The sequence below is a fragment of the Anolis sagrei genome, chromosome 4, assembly GCF_037176765.1.
Source record: "Anolis sagrei isolate rAnoSag1 chromosome 4, rAnoSag1.mat, whole genome shotgun sequence".
In the NCBI taxonomy this organism is placed as follows: Eukaryota; Metazoa; Chordata; class Lepidosauria; order Squamata; family Dactyloidae; genus Anolis; species Anolis sagrei.
In genome coordinates this window covers 194697351-194710632 of record NC_090024.1, presented here as the reverse complement: position 1 = coordinate 194710632, position 13282 = coordinate 194697351, and the positions used below count along the sequence as shown (strand labels likewise).

Sequence of the window (13282 nt, the reverse complement as noted above, 5' to 3'; positions counted from 1 at the left end):
CAATAAGACATTGCTTATGAAGATAGGATTAAAAGCTGAGAATTACAGTGCTCCAGAAGACAAAGCAGCTGCCGGTTAAGAACAGGAATTTGAAGTACTGTATTACAATGAACTGATGGCAGCTTATTGCAAAACACCAAAATAATACATTCTTTGAAAACACAGACAATTGCAAGAAGAAAATCCTTCTAAAGAATGGAGAAATTACAAATACCCAATTGGTCAATGTACTCACTGTGTTGTCTTTAATTTTGCACTTCATTAGGAAGGCATATACACACTTCACACTGAGAGAGACATCATACCCAAATTGACAGAGATATTGACTTTCCATTTCTTACTCTCTCTCATTCTTTCTTGAAAGGTATCAGCAGGTCTCGGCAGCTCTTAGGCAGGATTCTTATGTCTTAAGAGTTGTATAATGGCAAACGTTAGCAGTTTCAATGGGGCCGTGATGGCGCAGCACGTTAAACCACTGAGATGCTGAACTTGTTGACCAGAAGGTCAGTGGTTCGAATCCACGAGACAGGTGATCTCCTGTCATTAGCCCCAGCTTCTGCCAACCTAGCAGTTTGAAAATATGCAAATGTGAGTAGATAAATAGCTCCAGCAGGAATGTAAGGGCACTCCATGCAGTCATGCTGGCCACATGACCTAGGAGGTGTCTATGCACAATGCTGGCTCCTCAGCTTAGAAATTGAGATGAGCACCCCCCCCCCCCCAGAGTCAGAATCGACTAGACTTAATGTCGAGGAGAAACCTTTACCTTAAGCCGTAGGAGCCCTTGGTAGTGCAATGGGTTAAACCCTTGTGCTGGCAGGTCTGCTGACTGAAAGCTCGGCAGTTCAACTCTAGGGTGTGGGGTGAGCTCCCATTTGTCAGCTCCAGCTTCCCATGTGGGGACATGAGAGAAGCCTCCCACAGGATGATAAAACATCTGGGTGTCCCCTGGGCAACGTCTTTGTAGACAGCCAATTATGTCACACAAGAAGTGACTTGCAGCTTCTCAAGTCACTCCTGACATGAAAAAAAAAACAACCTTTAGCTGTTTGTTTGTTTGTTTGTTTATATATAGTATTTATATACCACTTTTCTCACCCCTGGGAGGACTCTATCACTGAATACTCAGAGAGATAAAGGCAGATAAAATAGAAGATTCCACTTTTAAGCAAAAAAAAAAAGAGAGAGACACTGAACTGTTGAAAATTGAATAGGCATGTGTGAAGAACATTGCAATTCAGGGGGGAAAGGTCAACTGGAGGCCTTTCATGCCATACAATTGCAGTTCGCATGTTTTTTCTGAAATGTCAAAATATTTCAAAATCTGAAAATGTGTTAAATCAGTGGCTGAAACAGTGACACCTTTTATTTCTGATGATTCAAAATTATTTTAAAATGTTGTATAAAATGATCTTCAGATTAGATGCATAAGGTATATATGAAACATAAATGAATTTCATGTTTAGACTTGGGTCCCATCATATACATATGTGCAAATATAGGTATTCCAAGATTGGGGGATAGGATGGGACAGGACCCTGAATACAAAACATTTCTGGTCAGACATATTTGGGATAAGGGATACTCAGCCCGTTCTGCGATTCCATTTTTGGTCCTACAAAATTCTGGCATGCCATGATGAATGATGCTGATGGAGATGAGCATTCATGCTGGCACTGCTGCATCAACTTACTTTAACCCCAGTCAATAAATTCATGTTGAGGAACAAAATTACATTTGAGTGATATCTCGAGTGTCATGCTATTGAAGAAATTAAAGGTTGTAATTATGTAGATCTAATTTGAGGGAAAATGTGGAAACAGCTTATTTATTTATTTATTTATTTGCAGCATTCATATCCCATCCTTCTCAATCCCACAGGGGACTCAGGGTGGCTTACACAAAAAAAAAAGGCACAATTTGATGCCACTTTAACATACATAAAATAAAACAAAACATGTACATTAAAATCAGTAGTTAAAACACATAATCTTAAAAAAGTTACATTAAAAACCACGCAGCCCAAAGGCATATTCCAGGAGCCTCTCCATAAATTGCACTATTCCTTAGTCACTTATTACATTGCAGATCACTTGCAGATTACTGTTCAAAGGCTTGGTCCCACAACCATGGCTTCACTTTCTTTCTGAAGAACAGGATGGAGGGAGCTGATCTAATTTCACTGGGGAGGGTTCCACAGCTGTGAAGCCACCACTGGGAAGGTCCTATCTCTCATCCCTAGCAGTCATGTCTGCAAAGCTGGTGGTACCGAGAGCAGGGCCTCCTCCAAATATCTTAACCTCAGAGATGGTTCATAGAGGGAGATATGCTCGGACAGGTAAGCTGGATTGGGCAGTGGTTCTCAACCTGTGGGTCCCCAGGTGTTTTGGCTTTCAACTCACAGAAATCCCAGCCAGTTTACAAGCTGTTAGGATTTCTGGAAGTTGAAAGCCAAAACAGCTGGGGACCCACATGTTAAGAACCACTGGCTTGGGCTTTATAGGTTAATGCCAGCCTTTTGAATTGTGCTTGGTAGCAGACTGGTAGCCAATAGAGCTGGCGCATCAGGGGGGGTTGTGTGCTCCCTGAATGCTGGCCCAGAGGAGTCTGGCTGCTGCTTATTGGAGCTTCCAAACATCTTCAAAGGCAACACCACATAGAGCACATTGCAATAGTCTATTCTTGATGTCACAAGAGCGTGGACCACTGTGGCCAAGTCTGACTTCCTAAGGTAAGGGTTTTAATTGTGCAATAGCTCCCCTGGCCACTGCCAATACCTGGGGTTCCAGGCTCAGCAACGAATCCAGGAGGACTTCCAAGCTGCGGACCTGTGTCTTCAAAGGGAGTGTAACCCCATCCAGCACAGGCTGCAACCCTATACTCTGTTTGGCCTTATGACTGACCAGGAGAGCCTCTGGATTCAGTTTCAATTTGTTCTCTCTCATCCAGATTGTCACAGCTGCCAAGCACTGGTTTAGAACCTGAACAACTTTGTAATCAGGAAAAAAAAAAGTCAGGTTAAAGTGCTAGCCTTTGACCTGGCATAAATTGTATAGCAAATAATACTTTTTAGATGTTTTAGGTGATTCCATCAGCGTTGCCTCTGAAAGATCCTGCAAATCTCTTGGGAAGACAGGCGGACAAATGTCAGCGTGCTGGAAGAAGCAAAGACCACCAGCATTGAAGCAATGTTCCTCGGCCATCAACTCTGCTGGACTGGCCACGTTGTCAGAATGCCCGATGACCATCTCCCAAAGCAGCTACTCCGAACTCAAAAACAGGAAACGGAATGTTGGTGGACAGGAAAAGAGATTCAGAAATGGACTCAAAGCCAACCTTTAAAACTCTGGCATAGACACTGAGAACTGGAAAGCCCTGGCCCTTGAGCACTCTAGCTGGAGGTCAGCTGTGACCAGCAGTGCTGTAGAATTTGAAGACACATGAATGGAGGGCAAAAGAGAGAAACATGCCAAGAGGAAGGCACATCAAGCCAACCCTGACCGGGACCACCTTCCACTTGGAAACCAATGCCCTCACTGTGGGAGAACTTGCAGGTCAAGAATAGGGCTCCACAGCCCCCTTCATATCTACCTGGCACCAACTGCTGCTCTGGCTAGAGTGAAGAGAAAGGGGGACAGAAGACAGTTCCATCTTGTCTCCTGCCTATAGCATCCGTTGGGATTCCCCCCCCCCCCCCGGCACCAACTGCTGCTCTAGCCAGAGTGAAGAGAGGGGTGTGTGTCAAGGAACAGTTCCATCTTGTCTCCTGTGCTTTACTAATAATATAATATAATAATATATTGTAGATACATATAATATTTATAATATTATAATGTAATACAATATAATAATAATACAATATTATAATTATATATTTTATATTACATGTAATATTACTAATAATATTACAACATAACGGTATTGTACAATATAGTAATTTATAATGCTGAAATTGTACTATGCTAATAATATAATATATTTATATATATATAAAATTAATAAAATTATAATTTAAAAAATAATATAATATATTGTATGTATATATATCTTGTAAGCCACTCTGAGTCCCCTTCAGGGTGAGAAGGGCAGCATATAAATGTCATAAATAAAATAAATAAATAAATAAATAAATACCGGCAAGACACATCACTTGGAGGACCACCATCCTCAGACTACAAGGAATTGTCTAAGTAAGTAAGTAAAGTAATACTTTTTAGGGATGAAGGTCAGCAGCTACATTTTTCTGTCCTCCCAACCAGGCCCGTAGCCAGGATTTCGTTTCGGGGGGGGGGGGGGGGGGCTAAAAAATTTTCAGGGGGGGTTTCGGGGGGGGGGCTGAGTTTCGGGGGGGGGGCTGAGTCTGAGTGAAAGAGGGTCTAGCCTAGCAAACCTTTTGTATCATTACCCCAATACCCCCATACATATGGGATATATTGAGAATGGTGATCAAATCATGATATTAATAAACATAACAGTTTAAATAATGCACCAGTAAGGCCTTTTCGCGAACCACCATGAGAATTTCGGGGGGGGCTGAAGCCCCCCGAGCCTCCCCCCTGGCTACATGCCTGCTCCCAACACTAGAAGAATTGCTGAAACTATATCACTGGAGCACTGGACAGGGATTTGTCCAATACTGTGGCATTGCCTTTTGAAAGTTGCTTGTAAGGCTTAGAGTCCTTTTTCAATGCGTTTTACATTTTCCCCGGTAGATGGTGCTGTAGACATCCTGAGCACAGCAGCACTATGATTAAATTTCCTTTTCTGTTCATTTTTAGCTAGCCAGTAGCTTGCTTTTGGTGCTGAAAGGCTGTGGAAGGTTGCTTCACACAGCTCAGAACTCTTCATATCAGCTACAAGTATATGCAGAATCCACAAGTAATGATACTTTTTTGGGACCAGTTCCAAAATATGAGATATTCTACTGGTATGTGAACTTTTGAAACTTTACTGGCTTCTTCTTCAAGCAATTGTGTTAAAAGTCATACAATAGCAGGCAAGCCTTGCAAAAAAGCATGCATATTATAAGTTGAATATTTACAGTCATTGTGCCTGTTGACCAGTGTATGGCTGTTAGGGAAATCAGAGGATGGGCCTAGCTAGCACCTGCTGCTGGCACTCTTGAGCAGCTGACAGCAGAGCCTGGAAAGTCTGATGACAATGAATAAACATAACAACTTGCTGTTGCTACCCATAAGTGGCCAGTAGCTGAATGTTGCTCTAGATCCAAGAATGTCATCTAGCTGCTGTTTTGTTGTGGATGGCTTCACTGGCTGAGATCTTACATTTGGAGGCATGTATTGGTTATGTCGAGTTGCAATGTTACAGAACCTGATACACTATGGAATGCTTAGTTGTTTACACAACTGAAATGCACAATTTGAATGCCCATCTACATGCATAACAGCACTGAACTCAACCGAATCCTTAACCTTGACCTGAATGTAGATGTACGCCTCAGATAAAACCATCCAACTGCTTCTATAAAAGCCCTTAATGCATGTATTAAGGGCCCTTCCACAAAGCTATATAACCCAGAATATCAAGACAGAAAATCCCACAATATCTGCTTTGAACAGCATTAAGATCACTACTGCCCAAAAGGTTATGAGTTGGAAGCCAGCCCAGGTCAGAGTGACTTTCTGACCAATTTGTGTAGCTTGCTGTTGACCTTAGCAGCCCGAAAGACAGTTGCATCTGTCAAGTAGGAAATTTAGGTACTTTATGATGCCATAAAAATCTCCAGCAAGCATGCAAAGAATGAGGAAGTACTTCATCAGTGTCACAAATGGATGGTGAAGTGACAGTTCCCCTGGTGGCCAGAATATCCTAATGAAAAAGCTAGAATGTTAAATAGCCTCTGTGTATCTGTCTATATGTTTTGTGACTATGGCATTGAATGTTTGCCATGTATATATACACTGTAATCCGCCCTGAGTCCCCTGAAGGGCGAGAAGGGCGGAATATAAATACTGTAAATAAATAAATAAATAAATAATAAACTGGAATATATGGCAGTGTGGACTCAGATAACCCAGCCCAGGGATTTCCTGCCTTGATATTCTGGGTGATATGGCTGTGTGGAAGGGCCCTTAGATATCAACAGAGATCAACAGAGGTAATTTTCCATCTCTGATGGATAAAATTCTGCTAATGCAGGTGCATTAATTTGCCCTTTCCTGCTTCACATCAAAATAGTAATTCAATGTTTTAAAAACCATGATTAGACCATTTCTCAATTTTCATGGTGTTTTTGAATAAAGCTACACTAGGGAGCCTCCGGTGGCGCAGAGGGTCAAACCACTGCACTGCTGAACTTGCTGACTGAAAGGCTGGAAGTTCAAATCCATGGAGCGAGGTGAGCTCTCACTGTTAGCCCCAGCTTCTGCCAACCTAGCAGTTCGAAAACATGCAAATGTGAGTAGATCAACAGGTAATGCTCCAGCGGGAAGGTAACTGCACTCCATGCAGTCATACTGATCACATGACCTAGGAGGCATCTATGGACAATGCTGGCTCTTTGGCTAAGCAATGGAAATTAGCTCTATCCCAAAGAGTTGGGCACGACTAGACTTAATGTCAAGGGGAAACCTTTAGCTTTTACAAGGGAATTAGCAAGACTTCCTGACTCTACGAGCTGTTCAGCAGTGGAACTCTCTGCCCTGGAGTGTGGTGGAAGCTCCTTACTTGGAGTATTTTAAGCAGAGGCTAGATGGCCATCTGTCAGGGATACTTTGTGCTTTTCCTGCATGGCAGGGGACTGGATTAGATGGCCTGTGTGGTCCCATCCATCTATGATTCTAGTGGAGCTATCCAAGGTGCCAATAATTGAAGACCCATCTCTTCTGGCAGGCTTAACCGGTCCATTTTAAGTTCTGAGAATTTTAAGTTTAAGTTAACTCTGTATCTTTTTTTCCCCTGCCATGAGAACCTTGAGAGCCTTCAATAACACAATTAATTAATTATTATTATTATTACTACTACTATTATTAATTTGAGCCTAATATTCAGTACTTTGGAGGGCTCTGACAAATCCTAAGGTTGAAAGGTGGATGCACCACTTCCTGTCTTTTGTATGGATGCTCCATAGGGAGTACTTTTCCAATTGGAGGAAACTAGGTAAGTGGGGTTTATATATCTGTAGCATGTCCAGGGTAGGAGAAAGAACTCTTGCCTGTTTGAGGCAAGTGTGAATGTTGCAATTGGCCTTGCAGCTTCAAAGCCTGGCTGCTTCCCACCTGCCTGGGGGAAATCCTTTGTACCCAGGAGCAGAGCTGTCCCTTGGGCTCATTACTATAGTTTTACAAAATGAAACTGTCATGAAACTGCCATATCTCAATGCTCTGAACTCACAAGAGTCTAACAATCTGTTGTTTTGGGGCACTGTGCATGTGCCATTGTAAGCCGCCTTGAAAGGCGGAGTATAAATATGGCAAATAGACTACTGCAACACACTCTACGTGGGGCTGCCTCTGAAGACTGCCCAGAAGCTTCAGTTAGTCCATTGATCAGCAGCCAGGTTGGTCACCAGAGCAGCATACAGGAAGCTCACAACCCCTCTGTTACGCCAGCTCCACTGGCTGCCGGTCTGCTTCTGAGCACAATTCAAAGTGCTGGTTTTAATCTTTAAAGCCCTAAACCAGTGGTTCTCAACCTGGGGTCCCCAGAAGTTTTTAGACCTACAATTCCCAGAAATCTCAGCCATTTTACCAGCTGTTAGGATTTCTGGGAGTTGAAGGCCAAAAACATCTGGGGACCCCAGGTTGAGAACCACTGCACTAAATGGATCTGGGCCAGTTTACCTGTCCGATCATATCTCCTGTTATGAACCATCATGAAGTCTAAGATCATCTGGAGAGGCCCTGCTCTCGATCCCACCAGCAGTGGGATTGGCAAACGCAATTGGTGGGGACAAGGGACAAGACCTTCTCAGCAGTGGCCCCCCATCTGTGGAATTCCTTCCCCAGGGACATCAGACTGGCCACCTCCCTCCTGTCTTTTAGAAGGAAACTCAAGACTTGGTTGTGGGACCAAGTGTTCAACCAGTGAACAGCAGCAATGTGTGAAGTTTTAAGCAGCTCGTGAAAATGAATTTACCTGGACCTGGATTTGGATTTGAATTGGCATGTTTTAATCGATTGTTTTAATTTACTGTTTTAATTAACTGTTTTTAATGAATTGTTTTAATCGATTGTTTAATGTTTTAATTGCATTGTTGAATGTTTATAATTTTGATAGCACCGGATGGTGCTTGCTGTGAGGCCGCTCTGAGTCCCCCCTCAGGGGTGAGAAGGACGGGTTACAAATGTAGGAAATAAATAAATAAATACAGGGTCTTTAGGCGTCACCGGCAAAGAGTCCATCACCTGACCAAATCCAATGATTCCATAACATTGAGCCATGGCAGTTCAAGTGATGTCTCTTGTTGTTTATTTGTTCAGTGGCTTCCGACTCTTCGTGACCTCATGGACCAGCTCACTCCAGAGCTCACTGTCAGCCGTCACCATCCCCAGCTCCTTCAGAGTCAAACCAGTCACTTCAAGGATCCCATCCATCCATCTTGCCTTGGTCGGCCCCTCTTCCTTTTTCCTTCCATTTTCCCCAGCATCATTGTCTTCTCCAAGCTTTCCAGTCTTCTCATGATGTGGCCAAAGTACTTCATCTTGGCCTCTACTATCATTCCCTCCAATGAGTAGCTGGGTAGTATGGACTGGTTGGATATTCTTGTGGTCCAAGGCACTCTCAGAATTTTCCTCTAACACCACAGTTCAAAAGGACCCTGGGGCATCTACACTGTAGACTTGATGCAGTTTAAATCTTCCTTCGCTTAGCCATCCTTATGGTCCAGCTCTCACAAAGTGGTGTCAAACTGCATCAAGTCTACAGTGTAGACGCCCCACAGTCCTTTCGCTTAGACAGGGAGTCTCTCCACGTATCCGAAAGAGGCTGGGGGGAGGGGGGGCGGGGCCTTCCTCCCCAGGCATTTTTCTCTGTGGGTGCCACGTGGTTCTTGGAGGAGAGGAGGAGGAAGAGGAGGAGGAGGAGGAGGAGGAAGGGCCAGGCGAGCCCCCGCGATGGGCGGCCCAATAGAGGAGCCAGGAAAGAGCCAAGCCTTCTGAGTGGGCGGGGCGCCCCAAACTCCGGTTGGCACCTTCTCCTTGCATCATGTGAGAGAGAGAGAGAGAGAGAGAGAGAGCGTCCTTAGTCGCCAGCTGGGACAACATGGTAAGGGGCTACGAGGGAGGAGGAGGAGGAGGAGGAGGAAGAGGAAGAAAGAAGGGAGGAGGAAGAAGAGGAGGAGGAGGGGTTTGGTGAAAAGAGTTTTCCCTTTCCAAACGTGGCAAGTATGGGTGCATCCTCCTCACTGCACTGTGGAATTAATGCAGTTTCACACCGCTTTAACTGGCATAGCTCAATGCTTTGGAATTATAGGATTTGCAGCTTTCTGAGATACTTACTCTTCTTACGCTCTGGGGTGCATCTATGCCAAGCATGGGCAAGCTTGGGCCCTCCAGGTGTTTTGGACTCCAACTCCCACAATTCCTAACAGCCGGTAGGCTGTTAGGAATTGTGGGAGTTGCAGTCCAAAAGACCTGGAGGGGCCAAGCTTGCCCATGCCTGAGCTGTACTGTAGAGTGAATGCAGTTCGGCACCACCGAACACTACAACTCCCACAATTCCATAGACTTGAGCCATGACAGTTCAAAGTGGTGTCAAACTGCATTCATTCTGTAGTGAAGATGCGTCCTAAGAGCTTGCCAAGGTGCAGAATGAATGCCGTTTAACCCTGCTTTAACTGCCATGGATGAATGCTAGGGAATCATGGGATTTGTAGTGTGGCGAGGCACCAGAAGGATAGGCAAAACAACTTACAAAACTGCAACTTATATGACTCAACAGCATTTACTTATGAGGTGAAACTGCATTGATTGTACAGTGCAGGTGCACCCTGAGTCTATCCATCTGGAAGGTGGTCTTCCTCTTCTCCTGCTCTCCTCCAGCCTACCAACCATTATCATCTTTTCTAATGAGAGCTCTCGTCTCACGATTACATGCCAGACCCACTGAACTTTTACTGCCATGGGTTGCTGTAAGTTTTTCAAGCTGTACAGCCATGTTCCAGAAGCATTCTCTCCTGACGTTTCACCTGCATCTATGGCAGGCATTCTCAGAGGTTGTGAGGTCTGACTCCGTGCTGTGAAATCCTGGGATTTGTTGTGCTCTTTGGCAAAGTAGGTAAAGACCTTGTCAAACTCCAACTCCCAGGATCCCATAGCATTGAGTGGGATCCAAATGCATTCATTCTACAATGTAGTAGATGGACCTATTTCTCACGTGCCTGTCGGGGCATCCTGGCTCTGTTTTTCCAACCTGACATTTCAACCAGGAAAGGGTTAATGCAGAACAAAATAATCAGGGTTTAAGGTGGAGGAATCCAGCCAAACAGGCTAAACTGCCTGGGCCAGGGACTGTTTGGTTAGAAGGCGGGATTCCATTATGAATGGGTCAGATACTGATATTGGTAGTTTGATAGTAAAGGAGGTGTGCTAAATGGCAGCCAAAGAAGCTGACATTTTGCACATATTATTTTCAATAGGCTCATCTTAGGACTGCTCAGAGTTCTGTAATGCAATTTAGAAGTGGATTAAAAGGAATCGGATTTGCTTTGCAACAGCTATACAAACATCCCAGAAACTAGTTCGAGGATAGGCATTGGCCACAGTATCCACTGATTGCGGGTCAGAACCAAACCCAGGAACCACAGTATCTGCAATGGAGTTTTTTCTTACCCAGTCCAGTGAGATGTGCTGATGCAAATGGACCATGTCAGTTCAGGATCAGTGTTGGACCATGGCAGAGAACAGGAAGTGAGAGCAAAAGGGTGGTAAGCAAGGGTTCTCAAGGGAATGGTGTGGTTTCCCACTTGGGAGATAAATTGTTTACCTTCTGGCCAGTTGTGTTTTGGTCTTTTAAAAGAGCTTCATCATGAGGAGTGCCCAGAAAAGTAGGGATTCCCTGTCATTAACAGTTTTGTATGTCTATGTGAAGTCCAGGAATGTATCCACTGTGTTTCTGTGGGTCATACTGTATATCCCTATGACTTTCCCCCTTTGCCTGGGATTTAAAAATACAACTAAACATGCATTATTAAACTACACAGTAATTCAATTGAACTCAGGTTAAACACACAGTTGTCAGAGAAGTGTGACACCTGCACAAACACTTAAAAAGCCACAGCCAGTCAGTCACCAGACATCTCCCCTAATGACAAGGCCTTTGTCTCCTGGCAGGTTGACAAAAAGGAGAACAAACCTAATTGGCCTTGGAAGCGAGAGCCACAGTCTGGAAGAGACGTCCACAGTTCTCCTACAGAGGTGGCTAGGCATGTTTATCCAAATCCATATTCAGTTGGAGGTTGTGAAAACAGAGTTGTGCATGCAATGGTATTATTCATGTTGTGCCATATCATGCAGGTATGACTTGCACATTGCGATCATGCATTGGCTATTTATTTGCATGTTTAGTTGCGCAGTACTATATTTCACGAATGCGTAGTCTTTATGTAGCTCCGTCAAGAGTAAAGTTGCAGTGATGTAGGAGCTCAGTCAGTTGGTGCTTCTCAGTGTCAGAGCACTGTTCCTGTTGTCTTGAAGGAGGTGATGATGAGCAACCTAAAAAACCCTGAAATCACTCTTGATCCAATGGTTAAGAACAATTATTTCTTGATGACAATTCCTCTAATTTTGAGTAAGGCTCCTCAAATTTAAGTAACATTAGAAGAAATTTACTATTTAGACCTCTTTGGTTTTAGGCTGGATTTGGGACTAGAAACAGCTCTGATCATCTAGTGGACAACTATTACTGAGGAATGTATGCAGGGAGTGCCATGCTAAAAGTTTCCCTGGATCAGCTGACTATTGATCATGCTGACCATGGTACCTTCTGGTCTGGCTACACAACAACAACAACAACAACAACAACAACAACAACAACAACATTCCTGACCTCACAATTGTGAAAAAAAACAAGTGGTGATTGTCAATGTTGCAATCCCAGGTGACAGCAGAATTGACGAGAAGCAACTGGAAAAGCTTACACGATATGAGAATGTAAAGATAGAACTGCAAAGACTCTGGCACAAACCAGTAAAGGTGGTTGGCACACTGGGTGCAGTGCCTAAAGACCTTGGCATGCACTTAAAAACAATTAGTGCTGCCAAAATTACCATCTGTCAGCTGCAAAAGACCACCCTACTCAGATATGCACACATTATTCGCTGATATCGCTGGATCACACAGTCCTAGATACTTGGGAAGTGTCCGACGTGTGATTAAATACAAAAGCCTGCATAGTGATCTTGTTTGCTGTGTACTAATCTTGTTATGTGTTTAATAATAATAATAATAATAATAATAATAATAATAATAATTTTATTTCTTCCCTGCCACTCTCCACTGCTCGAGGTGGGTCACAGCACAGTTGAAAACACACAAATACTATAAAAATTATACAAACACAAATTTAAATTCAGTTCCACAAAAGATACAGATCAAAGCATTTCTGTAAAATACACATTAATCACACAGGACAGCAATTGGCTTTAGGATGCACAACCTTATGATGGAAATTCGCATTGGGTATATGGGGGTATTACAAGGCTTGACCTTGTCCCTAGTGCCTTTTAAAGCATGCATGAGATCACTTTGTTATGATGACTGTAGGCTTGAGTCAGCCATACAGTAACGACACACGCAGTTTCCATTTTCTACCTTCAAAATTTTGAGGAAACCATGAAATTCTTGAACAGGTGTCTGGAGATGGTTTTGTGACTGATGGTGGGAAGCAAGAACTGCCAACCTAGCAGTTTGATGAAACGTAGAGAAAATATGAAGGCACAGTGGATAAGTAGACTAGCTGATTGAAACGGAACAGCTCTAGATGGGGTTGCACCCTTCTTGAAGGGCCAAGTTCACAATAACTTTTTGGAGTAGGCTGCCTTTATCAGGGTTTAGAAATCAACTCTTTTTGGATCACAAGCTGGGAACTGTAGCCCAAAAACTGTAATTTTGCAAGTTGTGGTTTGGCACTGTCTGTGAAATAATAGTTCTTGGCATCAGCTAGGAAAGCCATTTACTTCCTGATCACATGTGGACAGAGTGGCTCTAATCTCAGTCTTGCAAATTGTTGCAAAAATACATTAAATTACAAAGCTTTTTAGCACTGTATCATCACTGGTTTAACCAGCAAACTTGTCGGAAACAGAGAAAATTCAACAAACTCT

The 13282-nt window shown here is 43.5% G+C and overlaps 1 protein-coding gene across 3 annotated transcripts in view; it reads left to right on the top strand.

The window, feature by feature from the left end:
* Window positions 1-13282, top strand: part of LOC132773622 (Krueppel-like factor 15) — a 302098-nt gene that overhangs the window by 270221 nt on the left and 18595 nt on the right. For 2 of the 3 annotated variants that reach the window (XR_010909890.1, XM_060772902.2), the window contains exon 1: window positions 9054-9225. The exons of the other annotated variant lie outside the window; for it this stretch is intronic. The gene's annotated coding sequence lies outside the window, so the exon portion shown is untranslated. Of the gene's footprint in view, window positions 1-9053; window positions 9226-13282 lie in introns of those variants that run through there. 3 annotated transcript variants of the gene reach the window in all.